This window comes from Pristiophorus japonicus, unplaced genomic scaffold (assembly GCF_044704955.1).
Source record: "Pristiophorus japonicus isolate sPriJap1 unplaced genomic scaffold, sPriJap1.hap1 HAP1_SCAFFOLD_494, whole genome shotgun sequence".
Taxonomy (NCBI): Eukaryota; Metazoa; Chordata; class Chondrichthyes; family Pristiophoridae; genus Pristiophorus; species Pristiophorus japonicus.
This window is the reverse complement of record NW_027254400.1, coordinates 101,868-125,053: the sequence shown is the minus strand read 5'-3', so window position 1 is coordinate 125,053 and position 23,186 is coordinate 101,868. Positions and strand designations below refer to the sequence as shown.

Sequence of the window (23,186 nt, the reverse complement as noted above, 5' to 3'; positions counted from 1 at the left end):
CTTCCCCTGTTGTCCCTAGCACAGGTGGCTCCATAGCTCAGGAGTTAGAGCACTGGTCTTGTAAACTAGGGGTTGTGGGTTCAAATCTCACTGGCCTGCTCAAAATTAGTTCAGCATTTAAATTCACCATCAATTAACCAGGGGTTTAAATTATAAATATTAAACAGCTCTGAGACTGACCCTGGAACAACAGGATCTTCTCGACTCTCTGTCCCTTTCCAAATCTCTCTCTATTCCCCATCAAGACCCGTTCTACATCTTTTTTCCCCATCGCTCACACATTCCCCTCTCCCCCCCTTCCCCCTCCCTCCCTTCCCCCTCTCTCCCTTCCCCTCTCTCTCCCTCCTTCCACTCTCTCTTTTCCCTTCCCATCTCTTTCCTGCTCCTTCCCTGTCTAGTTCAAAGCAGGTAGCTCCATAGCTCAGGGGTTAGAGCACTGGTCTAAATAAACCAGGGGTCGTGAGTTCAAATCTCACTAGAGCCTACTCAAAATGAGCTCAGTATTTAAGTTCACCGTCAATTAACAAGAGCTTAAATTATAAATATTAAACAGCTCTGAGACCGACCCTTGAAGAACAGGCTTCTCTCTCCTCTTCCTTCCCCATCACATTCCATTCTGCATCTTTTTACCCTCTCTCCCGCTATCTCTCTTTCCCTGTCTCTCACTCCTTCCCCTCTCTCCCCTCACTCTCTATCCTTTCACCTATCTCGCCCCTTCTGCTCTCTCCTTGCTGATCTTTCTCCTCTTCCCCCTCTCTCTCAGCTTCCCCCCTCTCTCCCTCTCCTTCCCCCCTCGCTCCCCATTCTGCTCTCTCTCCCCTTCCCCTCTCGCTCATTCCTTCCTCTCTCCCTTTTCATTTTCTCCCCTCCTCGCTCTATCTTCCCTCTCCTTCTCCCTCCCCTCACCTGTCTCCACTCCCCTCCCTCCTGACTTGCTCTCCTTCCCTCGCTCTCGCTCTCCTCTTTCCCATCAGACTCTTCCCCTCCCCATCTCAACAATTCTCCCCTTCTCCCTCTCTCCCCTTCCTCCGCTCTGCACAGAAAGAGAGAGACAGTGAGAGAGAGAGAGAGAGAGATTGAGAGACTGAGAGACAGAGAGAAAGAGAGAGAGACAGAGAGATTGAGGCAGAGTGTGACTGAGTTGCCTTGGGATGTTTTACTACGTGAAAGACCCGATATATCGATGTTGAGAGGCGAATATTGAAGAGATGGAGGCAGGAGTCTGGGGGATGAGACACAATCTGAGTGTTTCACTGACCCCTCCTCATTCTTCAAACACACAGCACTAACTGGGGAATGACCCACAGCCCAAGGCAGGTGGTTCCATAGCTCAGGGGTTAGAGCACTGGTCTAGTAAACCAGTGGTTGTGGGTTCAAATCTCACTGGGGCCAACTCAGAATTTGCTCAGTATTTAAATTAGCAAGGGCTTTAATTATAAATATGGGTCAAATACTTTATTAAGATGGAGAGTGACAGAATTAATTCAGAGATGAGGGAGGGCCTTGAAGTTCAGGAAAGATAACTTTGATGGTGTGAGATGTGAATAGACTGGCCAGTGATCCTTAAAGGGTTGATGTTGGATTGACAATGGCAAATATTTGAAGATCACATGGATGAACTCCAACAATTGCACATCCCTGTCTGGAGTAAAAATAAAATGGGGAATGTGGCTCACAAGGGAAATTAAGGATAGTGTTAAATCCAAGGAAGAGGCATAGAAATTGGCCAGAAAAAGCAGCAAACCTGAGGACTGGGAGAATTTTGCAATACAGCAGAGGAGGACAAAGGGTTTAACCAGGAGGGGGGAAATAGAGTTTGAGAGGAAGCTTGCAGGCAACATAAAAACTGACTGCAAAAGCTTCTAAAAAGATTAGTGACGACAAACATAGATCCCTTGCAGTCAGATTCAGGTGAATTTATAATGGGGAACAAAGAAATGGCGGACCAGTTAAAAAAATACTTTGGTTCTGTCTTCACGAAGGAAGACACAAATAAGTTTCCGGAAGTACTAGGGGACGAGTGAGAAGGGGGAACTGAAGGATATCCGTATTAGGTGGGAACTTGTGTTCGGGAAATTGATGGGATTGAAGGCAGATAAATCCCCGGGGCCTGATAGCCTGCATCCCAGAGTACTTAAGGAAGTGGCTCTCAAAATAGTGGATGCATTGGTGATCATTTTCCAACAGTCTATCGACTCTGGATCAGTTCCTATGGACTGGAGGGGTAACTAATGTTATGCCGCTGTTTAAAAAAGGAGGGAGAGAGAAAGCGGGTAATTATAGACCGGTTAGCCTGACATCGGTAGTGGGGAAAATGATGGAATCAATTATTAAACATGAAAAAGCAGCACATTTGGAAAGCAGTGACAGGATCGATCCAAGTCAGCATGGGTTTATGAAAGGGAAATCATGCCAGACAAATCTTCTCGAATTTTTTGAGGATGTAACTCGGAGAGTGGACAAGGGAGAACCAGTGGATGTGGTGTATTTGGACTTTCAAAAGGCTTTTGACAAGGTTCCACACAAGAGATTAGTGTGCAAAATTAAAGCACATGGTATTGGGGGTAATCTATTGATAGAGAACTGGTTGGCAGACAGGAAGCAAAGAATCGGGATAAACGGGTCGTTTTCAGAATGGCAGGCAGTGACTAGTGGGGTGCCACAGGGCTCAGTGCTGGGACCCCAGCTATTTACAATATACATTAATGATTTGGATGAGGGAATTGAGTGTAATATCTCCAACTGGGTGGCAGTGTGAGCTGTGGGGAGGACACTAAAAGTGTGTAGGGTGACTTGGACAGGTTAGGTGAGTGGGCAAATGCATGGCAGATGCAGTATAATGTGGATAAATGTGAGGTTATCCACTTTGGGGGCAAAAACACGAAGGCAGAATATTATCTGAATGGCGGCAGATTAGGAAAAGAGGAGGTGCAACGAGACCTGGGTGTCATGGTACATCAGTCATTGAAAGTTGGCATGCAGGTACAGCACTTTTCTCTGCCCTCCCCATCACTGTTATGTTCAGAATAAATCCACGGGACCGTATCGTAAGCTGAAACTATTGTGACCTTGGTCTCTTTATTGAGACCCCCAGAGTGGGGAAGCAGCATGGTGGATCACCTTATGTCCCTGCTTGTCCCAGGGTGCACAAGTGACCCTTCGGCCTCCCACAGGTGTGCCCCCTAGTGGCAAGTCTGACATATTGGTGAGGTTTAGGTGCATACATAACATCACTCCCCCCCCAGCCCCCTCCAAAGGCTTATGTACCAGTTATTTGCAGGTTGAGGCGATATGACGCCCTGTGTCCCCGGGTCGATCACCTGATTTGAATTCCTGGCCTGGGTGAGTTGGTCGGAACGTTGCTGCCCGGCCGAGTGCCTGGTGTGATGGGACAGACGTGGCCAGGTCCTTTCACAATGGTGGCCTGCTTATCGATAGTTTGCAGTCTGGTCTGGTCCAAACGCTTTCTGCGTTTGCTCAGTACATGGTTTCACAACCAAACACTCCATTTTCATCACACACACACACACACTCCATTCCCCTCTTTGTCTCACACAGCGCTCTCGGCCCCATCTGGGGGCCCTGAATATTGTCCACGTCACTTATTCTGATGTGGCGTGGAGGGGGGCCGTACGATCGTGGTGCATTCTCTGCTGATAGCAGACGGAAGGCTCGGTCCTGAGCGACTCTGTCCGGTGACTGCGTAGCAACCCGGGACAGCCGGGGTCTGTAGGGAGTCTACCGCGACACGTGTGGAGCTCGGCTTGGTGATCTGGGCTGCCCGCTGCGGACTATTGTCGCTGACCCTAAGGCCTGGAGAGCCCAGGATGGGCCGATACGGCCCTGAGACTTTCAGTGGTAGCGGGAGGCCGTGTGGTCCCCCGTGGATCCTGGGACGTAGTACGGAGGTTCCCGCACCACCGACTGTGTGTAGCCTCCCTGCCTTTCTTTGTAACACGTTGCAGGGTTTGCCCCACAGGGTGGGGGGCGCAATCTGATGGGATGAGCATTACGTCTTTGCGACGGATAAGCTGCAACACTCCCGTCTGGCGGTTCGCCGTGAGCAGGCGGTAATGTGATAACACATCACTTGCTACAAGTACTTTGTCAGATACATATACGACCGATTGTTGTTTGCCCGCTACTTTGGCTTGTTTTAACGTACCCCCGATCCCATATGATAGTACACCATTGGCCGCGAAAGAACGCTCACATGGGTTCCACAGTGCAAACAACTTATTGGAACATAGTGGGTTCCTGGCCTTCTCAGCGGCCCCCCCCTTTACCTTTGCCCCAAACCCAGTGGCCTTCCTCACTGGCCAACACATGCCTCTGTTCCGTTGCGGCCACATCCCGTGGTCTGGACGTTTCTCTCGACCCGTGGTCTGGACGCTTCTCTCGACTGCCGCCATCTTCCTCCCCAGGGATTCCCGCCTCTGGCGTCGGGAAGACACATTCGGATGGTTTCGGCCGGAGCCCCGCTCCGCTTGGTCGACCTGGAGCCTCTTCCGTCGCCGCCAAGAGGTCGTCGGCTTCGGGTGCTGGGTACCCCCGTCTGTAACCGCTGCTCGGTTGGTCTTCGCCTCCTGGTGGTCGCGACGAGCGGCCTGTGCCTCGGGGGTCTGCAAATGGATCTGCACTTCGACGCCTGGTTCAGCTGAAGGTGGGGGGCTTGCTCAGCCTTTGAGCAAGGGGAGAGGTTGTTCGCCAGAGAAGGTACACAGAGGTCTTCCCAGTTCCATCGAATCTTCCCCATCCACCTTCTACCAAGCAGCATTGGCCCATCACCTGAAACAATCCACAGAGGTAAATCGCGCACCGCTCCCTCATGGGATACCCTTATGCCCGCACTACCAATAACTGGTCTCAGTTCCTTGGTGTAGGTGCCCAGCTTTGCCTGAACCGGGATCAGCTTGGGTCATTGTGCTCTGTCGCCCCCCCCCACAGCCTCTCGAATGCCTTCTGGCTCATTATTGATTGACTCGCCCCCGTGTCTAGTTCCATGGAGACTGGAGTGCCGTTAGGTCCAACTTTTCACATTATCGGAGGGCTTTTGGTGGTGAAGGTGTGTACCCCATGTACTTCCCCTTCAGCCTCAGGTTGAGTTGCCTCTCCTGCTCGTTCAGCGTGACCCTCGCTGGATCGATGGTCCTCTCCTGACTCTGCCACGTGGTGAGTCACAGACCGTTTGCACATTCGCTGGAGGTGCCCCATTGTTCCACGGCCCTTGCACACACAGGGCTTGAATCGACATTGATGGGCTCGATGGCTGACCCCAGCAGCACCAACATGGTGCTAATGGATACGCATTCACGGCCCACGGCGGACTCTGAGTCACTCGAGGCCTAGGTCTGGCCTCTGCGGTCATGTGGGCCCTGTCCTGTGCCGCTCTGCCTGCTGAATACGTTATTTTATGCACAGTACTTGCCGGTGAGCTTCGAATCTGTTTCGTGTTATCGCTCGTGGATATGAAGGCCTGGGCTGTCGTGATGGCCTTGCTCAGATAGAAACATAGAAACAGAGAAAATAGGTGCAGGAGTAGGCCATTCGGTCCTTCGAGCCTGCACCACCATTCAATAAGATCATGGCTGATCATTCACCTCAGTACCCCTTTCCTGCTTTCTCTCCATACCCCTTGATCCCTTTAGCCGTAAGGGCCACATCTAACTCCCTCTTGAATATATCCAATGAACTGACCTCAACAACTCTCTGCGGCAGGGAATTCCACAGGTTAACAACTCTCTGAGTGAAGAAGTTTCTCCTCATCTCAGTCCTAAATGGCCTACCCCTTATCCTTAGATTGTGTCCCCTGGTTCTGGACTTCCCCAACATCGGGAACATTCTTCCCGCATCTAACCTGTCCCGTCCCGTCAGAATCTTATATGTTTCTATGAGATCCCCTCTCATCCTTCTAAACTTCTATAATGGTCCAGTTTATCCAGTCTCTCCTCATATGTCAGTCCTGCCATCCCTGGAATCAGTCTGGTGAATCTTCGCTGCACTCCCTCAATAGCAAGAATGTCCTTCCTCAGATTAGGAGACCAAAACTGAACACAATATTCCAGGTGAGGCCTCACCAAGGCCCTGTACAATTGCAGTGAGACCTCCCTGCTCCTATACTCAAATCCTCTCGCTATGTCGACCAACATACCATTTGCCTTCTTCACCGCCTGCTGTACCTGCATGCCAACTTTCAATGACTGATGTACCATGACACCCAGGTCTCGTTGCACCTCCCCTTTTCCTAATCTGTCACCATTCAGATAATATCCTGCCTTCCTGTTTTTGCCCCCAAAGTGGATAACCTCACATTTATCCACATTATACTGCATCTGCCATGCATTTGCCCACTCACCTAACCTGTCCAAGTCACCCTGCAGCCTCTTAGCGTCCCCCTCACAGCTCACACCGCCACCCAGTTTAGTGTCATCTGCAAACTTGGAGATATTACACTCAATTCCTTCATCTAAATCATTGATGTATATTGTAAATAGCTGGGGCCCCAGCACTGAGCCCTGCGGCACCCCACTAGTCACTGCCTGCCATTCCGAAAAGGGCCCGTTTATCCCGGGATCCGGCAGACAGCAGCTTGCGAAGGATGACCTCGTGACCGATTCCGAGCACGAAACCGTTCGGCAACATTTCCCGCAAAGATCCCGCAAAAACCGTACTGCCCCGCAAGGAATCTTCTGGCCCTGGGAGCGCCGGTGGGTGTAAAAGTGATACCTGGCCTTTAAGGTGCTCTCCTTCGGCTTGAGGCGTTCCCACACCAGCACACACAGCTCTGTGTAAGTCTTCTCCTCTGGTTTGACCGGTGCCAGCAGGTTTTTGAGCAGGCCGTATATCGGAGACCCACATACGGTGAGGAGAATCGCCCTGGTCTTGATCGCCCTCTCTCAGCCTCGTCCTGTTCATTGGCGACGTAGTACCGGTCGGGACGCTCAACGAAGGCTTCCCAAATCATCACCCTCAACAAATCCCTCAACAAGACCAATGGCAGCCATTACCGTGTGAAGGTTGGTGATCCGTTACTCGTCGCCAGTGAGTGATGTTCAGAATAAATCCACAGGACTGTATTGCAAGCTCAAACTGTGGTGACCTTGTGCTCTTTATTCAGACTCCAGGGTGGGGAAGCAGTATGGTGAGTCACCTTATATACCTGCTTGTCCCAGGGTGTACAGGTGACCATTGGGTCTCCCACAGGTGTGCCCCCTAGTGGCAAGTCTTACATATTGGTGACGTTTACATGTGTACACAACAATCACGACCCGTTCCACATCTTTTTATTCCTCTCTCACTTTCCCGCTATCTCGCTTTCCCCGTCTCTCACTCATTCCCCTCTCCCCCTTTCCCCTCCCTCACCTCACCCTCTGCCCGTCCCACTCTCTCCCCTTCCGACTCTGCCTTTCCACTCTCCCTCTCCCTCCTCCTTCTCCGCTCCCTTTCCTCCCCTCCCTCCTCTCTCTCTCTCCTTTCCCTTTCCTTTCAAATTCTCCCCTTCTCCCTCTCTCCCCTTCACCTTTCTCTCTCCCCTTCCTCGCTCTCTCACTCCTTCCCCTCTCTCTCTCACTCCTTCCCCATCACTCCTCTTAACATCACTTTCACCTTCCCCCCGCTCTCTCTCCCCTTCCCTCTCTTTCCCCTCCCCTCTCTCGCTCTCGCCTTACCCCTCTCTCTCCCCTTCCCCTCTCGCTCACTCCTTCCCCTCTCCCTTTTCATTTTCTCCCCTCCTCTCTCTCTCCTCCCTCTCCTTCTCCCTCCCCTCCCCAGTCTCCATCCCCTCCATCCTCCCTTTCATTCCCTAGATCTCGCTCTCCCCTTTCCCATCAGGCTCTCCCCCTCCCCATCTCTCCCATCCCCCCCCCTCTCTCCCCTTCTCCCTCTCTCTCCCCTTCCCCCGCTCTAGCCTCCCCGCTCGAGGGACAAAGTGAGAAGGTGAGAGACAGAAAGAAAGAGAGAGAGACAGAGAGAAAGAGAGACAGAGCCAGAGTGTGACTGAGTTGCCTTGGGATGTTTTACTTCGTGAAAGACCCGATATATCGATGTTGAGAAGTGAATATTGAAGAGACGGAGGCAGGAGTCTGGGGGATGAGACACAATCTGAGTGTTTCACTGACCCCCTCCTCATTCTTCAAACAGTATTTAGTAAACCAGGTATCGTGGGTTCAAATCTCACTGCAACCTACTCAAAATTAGTTCAGTAGTTAAATTCACCGTCAATTCACAAAGGCATTGATTATAAATATTAAACAGCTCTGAGATTGACCCTGGAACTATAGGCTCCCCTCACACCTTTCCCTGTCTCTCTGCTTTCCAGATCACGACCCGTTGGACATTTTTTTTTTAAACTCCTCTCTCACTTTCCCGCAATCTCACTTTCTCCATCTCTCTCTCCCCTTTCCCTCTCTCTCTCCCCTTCCCCTCTCTCTCCTTCCGCTCCCTCCCCTCACTCCTCTCTCTCCCTCTTTTGCCTTTCTTTTCAGATTCTCCCCTGCTCCCTCTCTCTCCCCTTCCTTTCTCTCTCTCCTGCCTCCTCCCTCTCTCGACTTCCCATCTCTCTCCCCTTTCCCTCTCTCTCCCCTTCCCCTCTCTCCTCTCCCTCCTCTCTCTCACTCTTTTGCCTTTCTTTTCAGATTCTCCCCTGCTCCCTCTCTCTCCCCTTCCTTTCTCTCTCACCTGCCTCCTCCCTCTCTCGACTTCCCATCTTGCTCCCCTCCCCCACTCACTCTCTCCCATTACGCTCTCTCCCATTACCCTCTGGCTGACTCCTTCCCCCTCTCTCTCCCATTCCCTCTCCCACTCATTCCCCTCTCTCCCTCCTTTTACAACTTCCAAGCACTAATCTCTCTCACAGAGCCGACACAGACACGATGGGCCGAATGGCCCTCCTTGTGTGCTGTAAGATTCTGTCAATGTTCAGGGATGAATCACCGAGAATGATTATTTGGGCCCCACCTCCTTGTTAACAATAGTAAGATGCAAACAGGAGTTGGTGTTACAGGTGGCTCCATAGCTCAGGGGTTAGAGCACTGGTCTAGTAAACCAGGGGTCGTGGGTTCAAATCTCACTGGCGCCTACTCAATTTTGGCTTCTGTTACTGAATTGACCGTCAATCGACGACAGGCCGACACCATCAACAGGAACCACTCACTCCGCACTTTACAATCTGCCCACAGCACTTTCACTTCCCACCCCCAGTCTGTATCCCACCTTTTCCACATCCAGTCTCAGAGGCACCGATATATCATCAACTCATAGAAACTTACAGCAGGGAAGGAGACCATTTCGGCCCATCGTGTCCGCACCAGCCGACCAAGAGCTATCTGCTGGGCGGTCCGCATGCCCCGACACGAGACTCCCAAAGCAAGCGCTCTACTCGGAACTCCTTCACGGCAAGCGAGCCAAAGGTGGGCAGAGGAAACGTTACAAGGGACACCCTCAAAGCCTCCCTGATAAAGTGCAACATCCCCACCGACACCTGGGAGTCCCTGGCCAAAGACCAGTCTCCCCTTCCATCTCTCTCACTCCTTTCCCATTCCCCTCCCTCTCTTTCTCCTTCCCTACTCTCTCACTCCTTCCCCACTCTCTCCCCTTCCCCTCTCTCTCCCTCCTTCCACTCTCTCTTTTCCCTTCCCCTCTCTTTCCTGCTCCTTCCCATGTCTTTCTCAGAGCAGGTGGCTCCATAGCTCAGGGGTTAGAACACTGGTTTTATCAACCAGGGGTTGTGAGTTCAAATCTCACTGCAGTCTAATTTTAGTATTTGGACACCTGTCTCTCTTTCCTCCCACTCTCTTCCCCCTTGAAAGGATGCAACATTCAGATGAACCCCCTCACAGTGTTTGGGCTCATTCAAAACGATATTTAATTTGGGACTATCGATTGGAAAGTTTGGAACACTAAAGTGCTTATGGAAGAAACTACGAACTTGAGTCGACTTTTGGAATTTTTAAAGACACATTCAAGGCTGTGTGCGGGCCTAAATAACTGACAGGAGACAACTTGATTATTGAGACTGTCTGGGTGTTGGGACTAACATAACTTGTCTGGAGAAATGGGTATTCGAGAATCCTTCTCCACAAGAGACATTAACATTACAACAAATAACCCAGAGATAGCCAACCATCAACCTGAATCTGGAAAACCATTTCAGCATATACATCACCAAGAGGCCCAATCCAGCCTGTATACGAGCAACTAAGCACAAAAGGACATTGCGATTACCAAACTAATATTTCCATCAGGAAACAGTTTATCGAACATCAACCCACACAAAACATGTTAACTTTGAACGAGCCCTCCAAAATATTACAAAGAAGAGTCAAGCCCGCCAAATTCAATCAAAGAATCCTGGACTGATTTGGTGTGAAGATTAGAACCACTCAAACCGTATAACTGGCCCCTGTTTTAACAGAGGGTGTGACATACTTTGCCAAACAACCGAGACCACGCTTGTGTCATCAAGAAGGGAGAGAAACCAACGCGACTGTTGTAAACTAACTTCTCCAGCCTCGAAGTCCTGAAGTCCTGAAGGAAGAACATCACCACCGCGGCAACAACTGACCACAGCCAACGTGGTATCAATGAAAAACCACCGCGATCGACCAAACTCCAAATAAACTCCAACTGGAAGATACCGAAGAATCGAAAGTTTCCAATCTACAATCTAAGTCCTGACTACCAACAGGTGAAAACATTACCTAAAGAGACTTTGAACCTATTTCTAACGAAGAAAACCGGGTACTTACCCCATAGATCCAAAACGTGCTTTACCGCATCAGTGGACTCAACCCAACTGAAGATTGTGCAGCTAGAAGTCTTCTCCAACGTTCGGGGTACGGCAAGCAGAACCTACACAATTCAAGGAACCCCGAAACCGTGAACTACCGCTAACTGACCAGAAAGGATGGTAAGCATAGTCCCTGCCTGCCCTGGAGTCTAACCTAGCTAGGATTAGGTATGGGGAGGTGGGAGGTGTCATTTTACTGTACACCCCCTTTGAATGTGTAATGTATTGTTCTTTATCAGAGTGATTATAAGTTTTGACATTGTATTTTCTTGTCTTTAATAAAATCAAAGTTTTTTTGCACCAAACCATTGATCTTTGCACTTTGTCACACCCCCCCAAATAAATCCAGAGTCTAGAACCCAAGGGAGTGGGGGGCGATTCGAACCGCTCAAGTAGGTCAGAGGTGAACCTGACCCCCGGGACCACCACCACACCGTTACACTCCCGTCTCTCTCTTTTCCCTTTCCTTTCAGGTTCTCCCCATCGCTGCACTCCCCCTCTCTCTCACTCCTTTACCCTTTCTCCCCTAAACATCTCTCTTCCCTCCCCCCCTCTCTCCCACTCCTTCTCCTCTCTCTCCCCCCATTCCACACTCTCTCTCTCCATCCCCTCCCTCTCTTTCCCCAACTCCCTCTCTTCCTCGCTGTCTCCCCTTCCCACTCTCTCACTCCTTCCCCACTCTCTCTCCTTCCCCTCCCTCCGCACTCCTTTTCCCTTCCCCTCTCTTTCCTGATCCTTCCCCTGTTTTCGCTGGAACAGGTGGCTCCATAGTTCAGGGGTTAAAGCACTGGTTTAGTAAACTAGTAGTTGTGGGTTTAAATCTCACTGGGGCCTATTCAAAGTTAACTCAGTATTTAAATTCACTGTCAATTAACAAGGGATTTAATAATAAATATTGACCAGCTCTGAGACTGACCCTGAAACACAAAGCTCTCCTATTCTCCTTTCGCCCCCTTTCTCATTCTCCCTCTCTCCCTATCTTCCCCATCACTACACATTCTGCTGCTCTCCCAATTTCTCTTTATCACTCATTCCCCTCTCTCTCCCCTTCCGCACTCTCCCGTTTCCCTCTCTCTCCTCTACCCATTTCCTCCAATCTCTCTCATTCCTTCCCCCTCTCTCCCCTTAACATCTCTTTCCTCTTCCTTCCTCTCTCTCCCCTTCGCCCCTTTCTCTCTCCCACCCCTAGCCCTCTCTTTCCCTCCTTCCACTCTCTCTCTCTCCATCCCCTCCCTCTCTTTTCCTCTCTTTCTCGCTGTCTCTATTCCCTCTCTCTCACTCCTTCCACTCTCTCTTTTCCCTTCCCCTCTCTTTCCTGCTCCTTCCCCTGTCTTTTCCAGAGCAGGTGGCTCCATAGCTCAGGGGTTAGAGAATTGGTCTTGTAAACCAGTGGTCGTGGGTTCAAATCTCCCTGGGGCCTAATTATAAATATTAAACAACTCCAAGACTGTTCCTGAAACAACAGGCTCCCCTCTCCTCCTCCTTGTGTCCTTTACACTCTCTCTCCCTGACGCGTTCTGCATCTTATTCTTGCTTTCCCCATCTCTCACTCATTTCCCTCTCCCCTCACTCTCCCCATCCTCTCCCCTTCCCCCTCTCTCACATTTCCTTCGACATTCTACGCAATATAAACGAGAAGTGATCCAAAACTCGCTGCCCCGTGTCCTAACTCACACCCAGTCCCACTCACCCATCACCCCCTGTGCTCACTGCCCCCGTGTCCTAACTCACACCCAGTCCCACTCACCCATCACCCCCTGTGCTCACTGCCCCCGTGTCCTAACTCACACCAAGTCCCACTCACCCATCACCCCCTGTGCTCACTGTCCTGTGTCCTAACTCACACCAAGTCCCACTCACCCATCACCCCCTGTGCTCACTGCCCCATGTCCTAACTCACATCCAGTCCCGCTCACCCATCACCCCCTGTGCTCACTGCCCCCGTGTCCTAACTCACACCAAGTCCCACTCACCCATCACCCCCTGTGCTCACTGTCCTGTGTCCTAACTCACACCAAGTCCCACTCACCCATCACCCACTGTGCTCACTGCCCCCGTGTCCTAACTCGCAATGAGTCCCACTCACCCAAAACCCCCTGTGCTCACTGTCCTGTGTCCTAACTCACACCCAGTCCCGCTCACCCATCACCCCCTGTGCTCACTGCCCCCGTGTCCTAACTCGCAACGAGTCCCACTCACCCATCACCCCCTGTGCTCACTGACCCCGTGTCCTAACTCGCACCGAGTCCCACTCACTCATCACCCCCTGTGCTCACTGCCCCCGTGTCCTAACTCACACCAAGTCCCACTCACCCATCACCCCCTGTGCTCACTGTCCTGTGTCCTAACTCACACCAAGTCCCACTCACCCATCACCCATTGTGCTCACTGCCCCCGTGTCCTAACTCACACCCAGTCCCGCTCACCCATCACCCCCTGTGCTCACTGCCCCCGTGTCCTAACTCGCAACGAGTCCCACTCACCCATCACCCCCTGTGCTCACTGCCCCGTGTCCTAACTCGCACCCAGTCCCACTCACCCATCACCCCCTGTGCTCACTGCCCCGTGTCCTAACTCGCACCCAGTCCCGCTCACCCATCACCCCCTGTGCTCACTGCCCCCGTGTCCTAACTCGCAACGAGTCCCACTCACCCATCACCCCCTGTGCTCACTGCCCTGTGTCCTAACTCGCACCCAGTCCCACTCACCCATCACCCCCTGTGCTCGCCGACTGACATTGGATCCCGGTTAAGCAACGACTCGATTTCAAAATTCTTATCCTTGTTTACAAATCCCTCCATGGCCCTCGCCCCTCCCTATCTCTGTAACCTCCTCCAGCCCCTACAACCCTCCCTATCTCTGTAACCTCCTCCATCCCCTACACCCCCCGAGATGTCTGCACTCCTCTAATTCTGCCCTCCTGACCATCCCTGATTATAATCGCTCCACCATTGGTGGCCGTGCCTTCTGTTGCCTGGGCCCCAAGCTCTGGAACTCCTTCCCTAAACCTCTCCGCCTCTCTACCTCTCTTTCCTCCTTCAAGACTCTCCTTAAAACCGACCTCTTCACCTGCGCTAATTTTTATCCCATAATCCTCCTGTGGAGCACCTTGGGACGTTTCACTACGTTAAAGGCGCTATATAAATATACATTATTGTTGGTGTTCCCTCTGTCTCTCCTCTTTCCCGTCTCTCTCTCACTCCTTCCCCTCACTCTCCCCTTCCCTCTCTCTAACTCCTTCCCCTCTCTTTCCCCTTCCCTCTCTCTCACTCCTTCCCCTCACTCTCCCCTTCCCTCTCTCTCACTCCTTCCCCTCACTCTCCCCTTCCCTCTCTCTCACTCCTTCCCCTCACTCTTGCCTTCCCTCTCTCTCACTCCTTCCCCTCACTCTCCCCTTCCCTCTCTCTCACTCCTTCCCCTCACTCTCCCCTTCCCTCTCTCTCACTCCTTCCCCTCACTCTCCCCTTCCCTCTCTCTCACTCCTTCCCCTCACTCTCCCCTTCCCTCTCTCTCACTCCTTCCCCTCACTCTCCCCTTCCCTCTCTCTCACTCCTTCCCCTCACTCTCCCCTTCCCTCTCTCTCACTCCTTCCCCTCATTCTCCCCTTCCCTCTCTCTCACTCCTTCCCCTCACTCTCCCCTTCCCTCTCTCTCACTCCTTCCCCTCACTCTCCCCTTCCCTCTCTCTCACTCCTTCCCCTCACTCTCCCCTTCCCTCTCTCTTCCTCTAATAGAGCCCCACCCAGTGGACTATCGATGTAATAACAACTACTGACATGCTCCTCTCTCTCTCCTTCTCTCTCTCTCTCTCTCTCTCCCCTTCCCCCTCTCACTCTCTCCTTCCCTCTCCCTGTCCCTTTCCCCCGCTTTCTCCATTCCCCCACTCTCCGCTCCTCTCTCTCCACTCACTGCTCAATCTCTTTCCTCCCACTCTCTCTCTCTCTCTCCTTTCCCTTCTTACTTTCCCCTTCCCCCACTCTAACCCCTTCCGGCTCGAGAGACAGTAAGTGACAGAGAGAAAGCGATAGAGAGACAGGGAGAGAGAGAGACAGAGAGACAGAGAGATTGGGACAGAGTGTGACTGAGTTGCCTTGGGATGTTTTACTGTGTGAAAGACCCGATATATCGATGTTGAGAGGCGAATATTGAAGAGACGGAGGCAGGAGTCTGGGGGATGAGACACAATCTGAGCGTTTCACTGACCCCTCCTCATTCTTCAAACACACAGCACTAACTGGGGAATGACCCACAGCCCAGGGCAGGTGGTTCCATAGCTCAGGGGTTAGAGCACTGGTCTAATAAACCAGGGGTCGTGGGTTCAAATCTCACTGGGGCCTACTTAAAATTAGTTCAGTATTTAAATTCACTGTCAATTAATCCTGGAACAACAGGCTCCTGTCTCTCTCCCTTTCATATCAGGACCTGTTCTACATCTTTTTACCCCTCTCTCCCTTTCCCACTATCTCGCTTTCCTCATCTGTCACTCATTCCCCTCTCCCCCCTTTCCCCCTCCATTGCCTCACCCTCTCTCTCCGCTGTCCACTCTCTCCGCTCACTCTGTCTCTTTCTCCACCCTCTATCTCCTTCCCCTCGCCTTTTCACTCTCCACTTCCCTCCCTCCCTCCTTTCTCTCTCGCTCTCTTTTCCCTTTCTTTTCGGAGTCTCCCGTTTTCCCTCTCTCTCCCCTTCCTTTCTCTCTCCCTTGCCTCCTCCCTCTCTCCCCTTCCCCCCTCTCCCCTTCCCCTCTCTCCACTTCCATCTCCTACTCTCCCCTTCCGCTCTCATCCATTAGCCTCTCTCACTCACTCCATCGCCATTCTTCCCCTTCCTCTCTATTTCCCCTTCCCCCTCTCTCTCACTCCTTCCACTCTCTCTTTGTTACGCTACACTCTGTCCCCTCTTCCAGGTCATCTATGTATATTGTAAACAGTTGTGGTCCCAGCACCGATCCCTGTGGCACACCACTAACCACCGATTTCCAACCGGAAAAGGACCCATTTATCCCGACTCTCTACTTTCTGTTAGCCAGCCAATTCTCGATCCATGCTAATACATTTCCTCTGACTCTGCGTACCTTTATCTTCTGCAGTAACCTTTTGTGTGGCACTTTATCGAATGCCTTTTGGAAATCTAAATACCACCACATCCATCGGTACACCTCTATCCACCATGCTCGTTATATCCTTAAAGAATTCCAGTAAATTAGTTAAACAAGATTTCCCCTTCATGAATCCATGCTGCGTCTGCTTGATTGCACTATTCCTATCTAGATGTCCAACTATTTCTTCCTTAATGATAGCTTCAAGCATTTTCCCCACTACAGATGTTAAACTAACCGGCCTATAGTTACCTGTCTTTTGTCTGCCCCCTTTTTTAAACAGAGGCGTTACATTAGCTGCTTTCCAATCCGCTGGTACCTCCCCAGAGTCCAGAGAATTTTGGTAGATTATAACGAATGCATCTGCTATAACTTCCGCCATCTCTTTTAATACCCTGGGATGCATTTCATCAGGACCAGGGGACTCATCTACCTTGAGTCCCATTAGCCTGTCCAGCACTACCCCGCTAGTGATAGTGATTGTCTCAAGGTCCTCCCTTCCCACATTCCTATGACCAGCAATTTTTGGCATGGTTTTTATGTCTTCCACTGTGAAGACCGAAGCAAAATAATTGTTTAAGGTCTCAGCCATTTCCACATTTCCCATTATTAAATCCCCCTTCTCATCTTCTAAGGGACCAACATTTACTTTAGTCACTCTTTTCCGTTTTATATATCGGTAAAAGCTTTTGCTATCCGTTTTTATGTTTTGCGCAAGTTTACTTTCGTAATCTATCATTCCTTTCTTTATTGCTTTCGTAGTCATTCTTTGATGTCGTTTAAAATTTTCCCAATCTTCTAGTTTCCCACTAACCTTGGCCACCTTATATGCATTGGTTTTTAATTTGATACTCTCCCTTATTTCCTTGGTTATCCATGGCTGGTTATCCCTTCTCTTTCCGCCCTTCTTTTTCACTGGAATATATTTTTGTTGAGCACTATGAAAGAGCTCCTTATAAGTCCTCCACTGTTCCTCAATTGTGCCACCGTTTAGTCTGTGTTTCCAGTCTATTTTAGCCAACTCTGCCCTCATCCCACTGTAGTCCCCTTTGTTTAAGCATAGTACGCTCGTTTCTGACACTACTTCCTCACCCTCAATCTGTATTACAAATTCAACCATACTGTGATCACTCATTCCGAGAGGATCTTTTACTCAGAGATCGTTTATTATTCCTGTCTCATTACACAGGACCAGATCGAAGATAGCTTGCTCCCTTGTAGGTTCTGTAACATACTGTTCCAAGAAACAATCCCGTATGCATTCTATGAATTCCTCCTCCAGGCTACCCCGTGCGATTTGATTTGACCAATCGATATGTAGGTTAAAAATCCCTCCTTTTTCACATGCCTCCATTATTCCCTTGATTATTGCCCGCCCCACTGTGAAGTTATTATTTGGGGGCCTATAAACTACGCCCACCAGTGACCTTTTCCCCTTGCTATCTCTAATCTCCACCCACAATGATTCAACATTTTGTTCATTAGAACCAATATCATCTCTCACAACTGCCCTGATATCATCCTTTATTAACAGAGCTACCCCACCTCCTTTCCCTTCTTGTCGATCTTTCCGAATTGACAGATAGCCCTGTATGTTTAATTCCCAGTCTTGGCCACCCTGCAACCACATTTCTGTAATGGCCACCAAATCATACCCATTTGTAATGATTTGTGCCGTCAACTCATTTACTTTATTTCGAATGCTGCGTGCGTTTAGGTAGAGTGTTTTAATACTAGTTTTTAAACCATGATTTTTAGTTTTGACCCTTCCTGCAGCCCCTTTATCTTCATACATATTGTCCCTTCCTATCACCTTGTGGTTTACCCTTACCCCAGTGCTACTCTGCTCTGTTGCCTCCTGCCTTTTGCATTCTTTCTTGGGATGCGGTTCATCTGAGCTCTCACCCACTCTAACTAGCTCAGAGCCCTCTCCTGGGTTCCGAATACAAGATACTGGTTGGTAACCAGAGAATGAACCTGTTGTGTTCCTAACACAGATGAGACTGCACACAGGGAGGTTAAAGTAACAGTGACCTCAGTCTTTATTAAGACACTCCAGAGTGAGGAACAGGCCTTAGGGGCCGGCTTATATACAGTGCTCCCAAGGGATGCTGGGATCCCTTGGGACTTCAGGGGATGCGCTCCCTGGTGGTGGAAGATGGGAGTGCATGCTTTACATATACACAACAGAAACATCTATTCTTCTCTCTCCCCTTCCTTCTCTCAGTCCTTCCGCTCTCTCTCCCCCCCGAACTCTATCTCTTCGTCCCTGCTCTTTCCCCCTCCCCCTCTCTCTCTCCCCTTCCCCTCCCACATTACCATTCCCCTCGCTCACTCCCCTTCCCCTCTCTCTCTCTCCCCTTTCCTCTCGACTGTCATTCTCCCCCCACTCCTTCCCCTCTCTCTCCTTCCTCAGCTATCTTGCCTCTCTCTCCCCTCCCCCTCTCTCCCTCCTCTCTCCCCTTCCCCTCTGCTTTTTCACTCTCCCTTTCACTCTCCCTCTCCCCTTCCACTCTCTACCTCCCCTCCCTCCACTCTCTCTCTTTACCATTCTTTTCCGATTCTCCCCTTCGCCCTCTCTGTCTCCCCTTCCTTTCTCTCTTCCCTGCCTCCTCCCTCTCTCGTCTTCCCATCTCTCTCCCCTTCCCGTCTCTCCCCTCCCCCTCTCCTTCTCTCCCATTCCTCTCTCTCTCACACCGTCTCCCTCTCTCTCCCCTTCCTCTCTTTCCCCTTCCCCCTCTCTCTCACTCCTTCCACGCTCTCTTTTCCCTTCCCCTCTCTTTCCTGTTCCTTCCCCTGTAACTCCTCAAACAGGACGCTCCATAGCTCAGGGGTTAGAGCACTGGTCTTGTAAACCAGGGTAGTGGGTTCAAATCTCAATAGGGCCTCCTCAAAGTTAACTCAATATTTAAATTCACCCTCAATTAACAAGGCTATTAAATAGCTTTGAGACTGACCCTGGAGCAACAATCTCCTTTTGTCTCCAGTAATATCGCTCTCCCTTCCCGTTCTGCATTTTTTCCCGCGATGGAGCTTTCCCCGTCCCTCACAGACTCACCTCCCCCTCTCTCCTCCACCCTTTCACTCTCTCTCTCTCCGTCCCCTCTATTTCCCCTCGCCCCTCTTTCGCTCTCCCTTTCCCCTTCACTTCTCTTTCCAACTCCTTAATGATCACCTTCCCCTTCCCGCCTCTCTCTAACCCTTCCCTTTTCTCGCTCTCCACTTCCCCTCTCTCCCCTTCTCTCTCACTTTCATTCACCGCGCACTCCTTCCCTCTCTCTCCTTCCTCCTCTATCTTCCCTCTCTCTCCCCTCCCCCTCATTCCCCTACCCACTCTCTCCACCCTCTCTCACCCTCCCGTTCTGCCTTTTCACTCTCCCTTTCCCTCTCCCCTCCCCTCTCTCTCCTCCCCTACCTCTTCTGTCTCTCCCTTTTCCCTTTCTTTTCAGATTCTCCCCTTCTCCCTCTCTTTCTCGTTCCCATCTCTCCTCTCCTCATCTCTCTCCCCTTCCCCCTCTCTCACTCCTTCCACTCTCTCTCCACTTCCCCTCTCTCTCTCTCACTCCTCCCCTCTCTTCCCCTCCCCTCCCCCTCTCACTCCTTCTACTCTCTCCCTCCCTTCCACACTCTCTCCCTCCCTTCCACACTCTCTCTCCCCTTTCCCCCTCTCATTCCTTTCCCTCCCTCTCTTCCTCTTCCCCCTCCGTCCCCCTCTCTCTCACTCCTTCCTTCTCTGTCTCCCCTTCCCCCTCTCTCTCACTCCTTCCACTCTCTCTTTTCCCTTCCCCTCTCTTTCCTGCTCCTTCCCCTGTCTTTCCCAGAGCAGGTGGCTCCATAGCTCAGGGGTTAGAGCACTGGTCTAGTAAACCAGGGGTCGTGAGTTCAAATCTCACTGGGGCCTCCTCAAGATCAGCTTATTTATTAAATTCACCGTCAATTAACAAGGGCTTTAATTATAAATATTAACCAGCTCTGAGACCGACCCTGGAACAACAGGCTCCCCTCTCCTCTCCTTGTCTCCCTCACACTCTCTCTTCCCGTTCCAAATCTTTCTCTGCCCTCCCCATCACTGTTATGTTCAGAATAAATCCACGGGACCGTATCGTAAGCTGAAACTATTGTGACCTTGGTCTCTTTATTGAGACCCCAGAGTGGGGAAGCAGCATGGTGGATCACCTGATGTACCTGCTTGTCCCAGGGTGCACAAGTGACCCTTAGGCCTCCCACAGGTGTGCCCCCTAGTGGCAAGTCTGACATATTGGTGAGGTTTCGGTGCATACATAACATCACTCCCCCCCCCGCCCCCTCCAAAGGCTTATGTACCAGTTATTTGCAAGTTGAGGCGATATGACGCCCTGTGTCCCCGGGTCGATCACCTGATTTGAATTCCTGGCCTGGGTGAGTTGGTCGGAACGTTGCTGCCCGGCCGAGTGCCTGGTGTGATGGGACAGACGTGGCCAGGTCCTTTCACAATGGTGGCCTGCTTATCGATAGTTTGCAGTCTGGTCTGGTCCAAACGCTTTCTGCGTTTGCTCAGTACATGGTTTCACAACCAAACACTCCATTTTCATCACACACACACACACACTCCATTCCCCTCTTTGTCTCACACAGTGCTCTCGGCCCCATCTGGGGGCCCTGAATATTGTCCACGTCACTTATTCTGATGTGGTGTGGAGGGGGGCCGTACGATCGTGGTGCATTCTCTGCTGATAGCAGACGGAAGGCTCGGTCCTGAGCGACTCTGTCCGGTGACTGCGTAGCAACCCGGGACAGCCGGGGTCTGTAGGAAGTCTACCGCGACACGTGTGGAGCTCGGCTTGGTGATCTGGGCTGCCCGCTGCGGACTATTGTCGCTGACCCTAAGGCCTGGAGAGCCCAGGATGGGCCGATACGGCCCTGAGACTTTCAGTGGTAGCGGGAGGCTGTGTGGTCCCCCGTGGATCCTGGGACGTAGTACGGAGGTTCCCGCACCACCGACTGTGTGTAGCCTCCCTGCCTTTCTTTGTAACACGTTGCAGGGTTTGCCCCACAGGGCGGGGGGCAATCTGATGGGATGAGCATTACGTCTTTGCGACGGATAAGCTGCAACACTCCCGTCTGGCGGTTCGCCGTGAGCAGGCGGTAATGTGATAACACATCACTTGCTACAAGTACTTTGTCAGATACATATACGACCGGTTGGTGTTTGCCCTCTACTTTGGGTTGTTTTAACGTACCCCCGACCCCATATGATAGTACACCATTGGCCACGAAAGAACGCTCACATGGGTTCCACAGTGCAAACAACTTATTGGAACATAGTGGGTTCCTGGCCTTCTCAGCGGCCCCCCCCTTTACCTTTGCCCCAAACCCGGTGGCCTTCCTCGCTGGCCAACACATGCCTCTGTTCCATTGCGGCCACATCCCGTGGTCTGGACGTTTCTCTCGACCCGTGGTCTGGACGCTTCTCTCGACTGCCGCCATCTTCCTCCCCAGGGATTTCCGCCTCTGGCGTCGGGAAGACACATTCGGATTTCCGGCAAGAGGTCGTCGGCTTCGGGTGCTGGGTACCCCCGTCTGTAACCGCTGCTCGGTTGATCTTCGCCTCCTGGTGGTCGCGATGAGCGGCCTGTGCCTCGGGGGTCTGCAAATGGATCTGCACCTCTCCCCCCTTCCCCCTCTCTCTCCCCCCTTCTCCCTCTCTCTCTCCCCTTCCCCCTCTCCCCCCTTCCCCCTCTCTCTCTCCCCTTCCCCCTCTCTCCCCTCCCCCCACTCTCCCCTCCCCCCACTCTCCTCTCACTCCTTCAGGAGCAGGCCATTGGGAAAAGCATAATTGGGTCAGGCAGAGTCAGCATGGATTTATGAAGGGGAAGTCATGTTTGACTAAGTTGCTGGAATTCTTTGAGGATGTAACCAACAGGGTGGATAAAGGGGAACTCATTTTAAGAGGGGAAGCAAGTCTTCCTCGATTCCGAGGGACTGCCTCTTGCAATGTCTGTCAGCTTGTAATGTTTGTAGCTCCACATTGAGGATGTGGACGTATTGTGTACTGCAAGTGCAGAGTTAATAATAAACAGAATTCGGCGGGTTTCCGGAGACTTCCGAGAGAGCTGCGCGCCATGTTAGGAAGCTGTGTGTGCTGTGCCCTGTGAATATATCACACCGATGCTGATGATGTTAGAGACAAAGAGTGAGAGAGAAAGAGAAAGTCAGGTTGAGAGATTGAGTGAGAAGGAAAAAGAGTAAGGGAGAGGCATAATCCCATTCGGCCCATCGTATCCACGCCGACCGGCCAAGAGCAACCCAGCCTCATCCCACTTTCCAGCTCGAGGTCTGTGGGTTACAGCACTTCAAGTTCTTTTTAAATGTGGTCATCTTTTAACGTGGACAAAAATGTTCCAGGGTCAGTCTGGGAGCTGTTTAATATTTATAGTTAAAGCTCCTGTTAATTGACGATGAATTTAAATTATGAACCAATTTTGAGTAGGCCCCAGTGAGATTTAAACTCACGACCCCTGGTTTACTAGACCAGTGCTCTAACCCCTGAGCTATGGAGCCACCTGCCCTGGGCTGTGGGTCAGTCCCCAGTTAGTGCTGTGTGTTTGAAGAATGAGGAGGGGTCAGTGAAACGCTCAGATTGTGTCTCATCCCCCAGACTCCTGCCTCCGTCTCTTCAATATTCACTTCTCAACATCGATATATCGGGTCTTTCACGTAGTAAAACATCCCAAGGCAACTCAGTCACAATCTGCCTCATTCTCTCTGTCTCTCTGTCTCTGGCTCTCTCTCTCACTCCTGCTCCTATTTCTTGTGTTGTTATGATTGTTCAGGGATGAATCACCCAGTCTCAGAGCCACCCGTATATAACCCGATATTTCACACTTCCTGCTTTATTCCCAGGATATGATGAAGGGGAAAATGAACCAGTTGGGGTTTTTACCCATAATGCATCCCTCAGCGATGTGTTTGACCCCTGATAGATAGATGGATAGATAGATGGATAGATAGACAGATAGATAGATAGATAGATAGATAGACAGATAGATAGATAGATAGAACAAAACAGAGATTGATACACAGCACTAACTGGGGAATGACCCACATGCCAAAACAGGTAGCTCCAAAGCTCAGGGGTTAAAGCCCTGGTTTGGTAAACCAGGGGTTGTGAGTTTAAATCTCAGTGGGGCCTACTCAAAATTAGCTCAGTATTTAAACTCACTGTCAATTAACAAGAGTCTTAATAATAAATATTAAACAGCTCAGTAACCAACCCAGAAACAACAGACTCGTATTTGCCCCCTTCACCAATCTTTCTCACTCC

The 23,186-nt window shown here is 51.1% G+C and overlaps 6 non-coding genes across 6 annotated transcripts; 5 read left to right on the top strand and 1 right to left on the bottom strand.

Annotated features, from left to right (window-relative positions):
* The first annotated feature begins 1,319 nt into the window (after window positions 1-1,319).
* trnat-agu (transfer RNA threonine (anticodon AGU)) lies at window positions 1,320-1,392 on the top strand. The gene has a single exon. It is a non-coding gene; the product is annotated as a tRNA-Thr (tRNA).
* A 7,611-nt stretch (window positions 1,393-9,003) lies between these two features.
* trnat-agu (transfer RNA threonine (anticodon AGU)) lies at window positions 9,004-9,076 on the top strand. The gene has a single exon. It is a non-coding gene; the product is annotated as a tRNA-Thr (tRNA).
* Window positions 9,077-12,133: 3,057 nt separating this feature from the next.
* trnat-ugu (transfer RNA threonine (anticodon UGU)) lies at window positions 12,134-12,206 on the top strand. The gene has a single exon. It is a non-coding gene; the product is annotated as a tRNA-Thr (tRNA).
* Window positions 12,207-15,049: 2,843 nt separating this feature from the next.
* Window positions 15,050-15,122, top strand: trnai-aau (transfer RNA isoleucine (anticodon AAU)). The gene has a single exon. It is a non-coding gene; the product is annotated as a tRNA-Ile (tRNA).
* Window positions 15,123-19,711: 4,589 nt separating this feature from the next.
* Window positions 19,712-19,784, top strand: trnat-agu (transfer RNA threonine (anticodon AGU)). The gene has a single exon. It is a non-coding gene; the product is annotated as a tRNA-Thr (tRNA).
* Window positions 19,785-22,350: 2,566 nt separating this feature from the next.
* On the bottom strand, window positions 22,351-22,423 carry trnat-agu (transfer RNA threonine (anticodon AGU)). Its single transcript has one exon. It is a non-coding gene; the product is annotated as a tRNA-Thr (tRNA).
* Window positions 22,424-23,186: the final 763 nt, after the last annotated feature.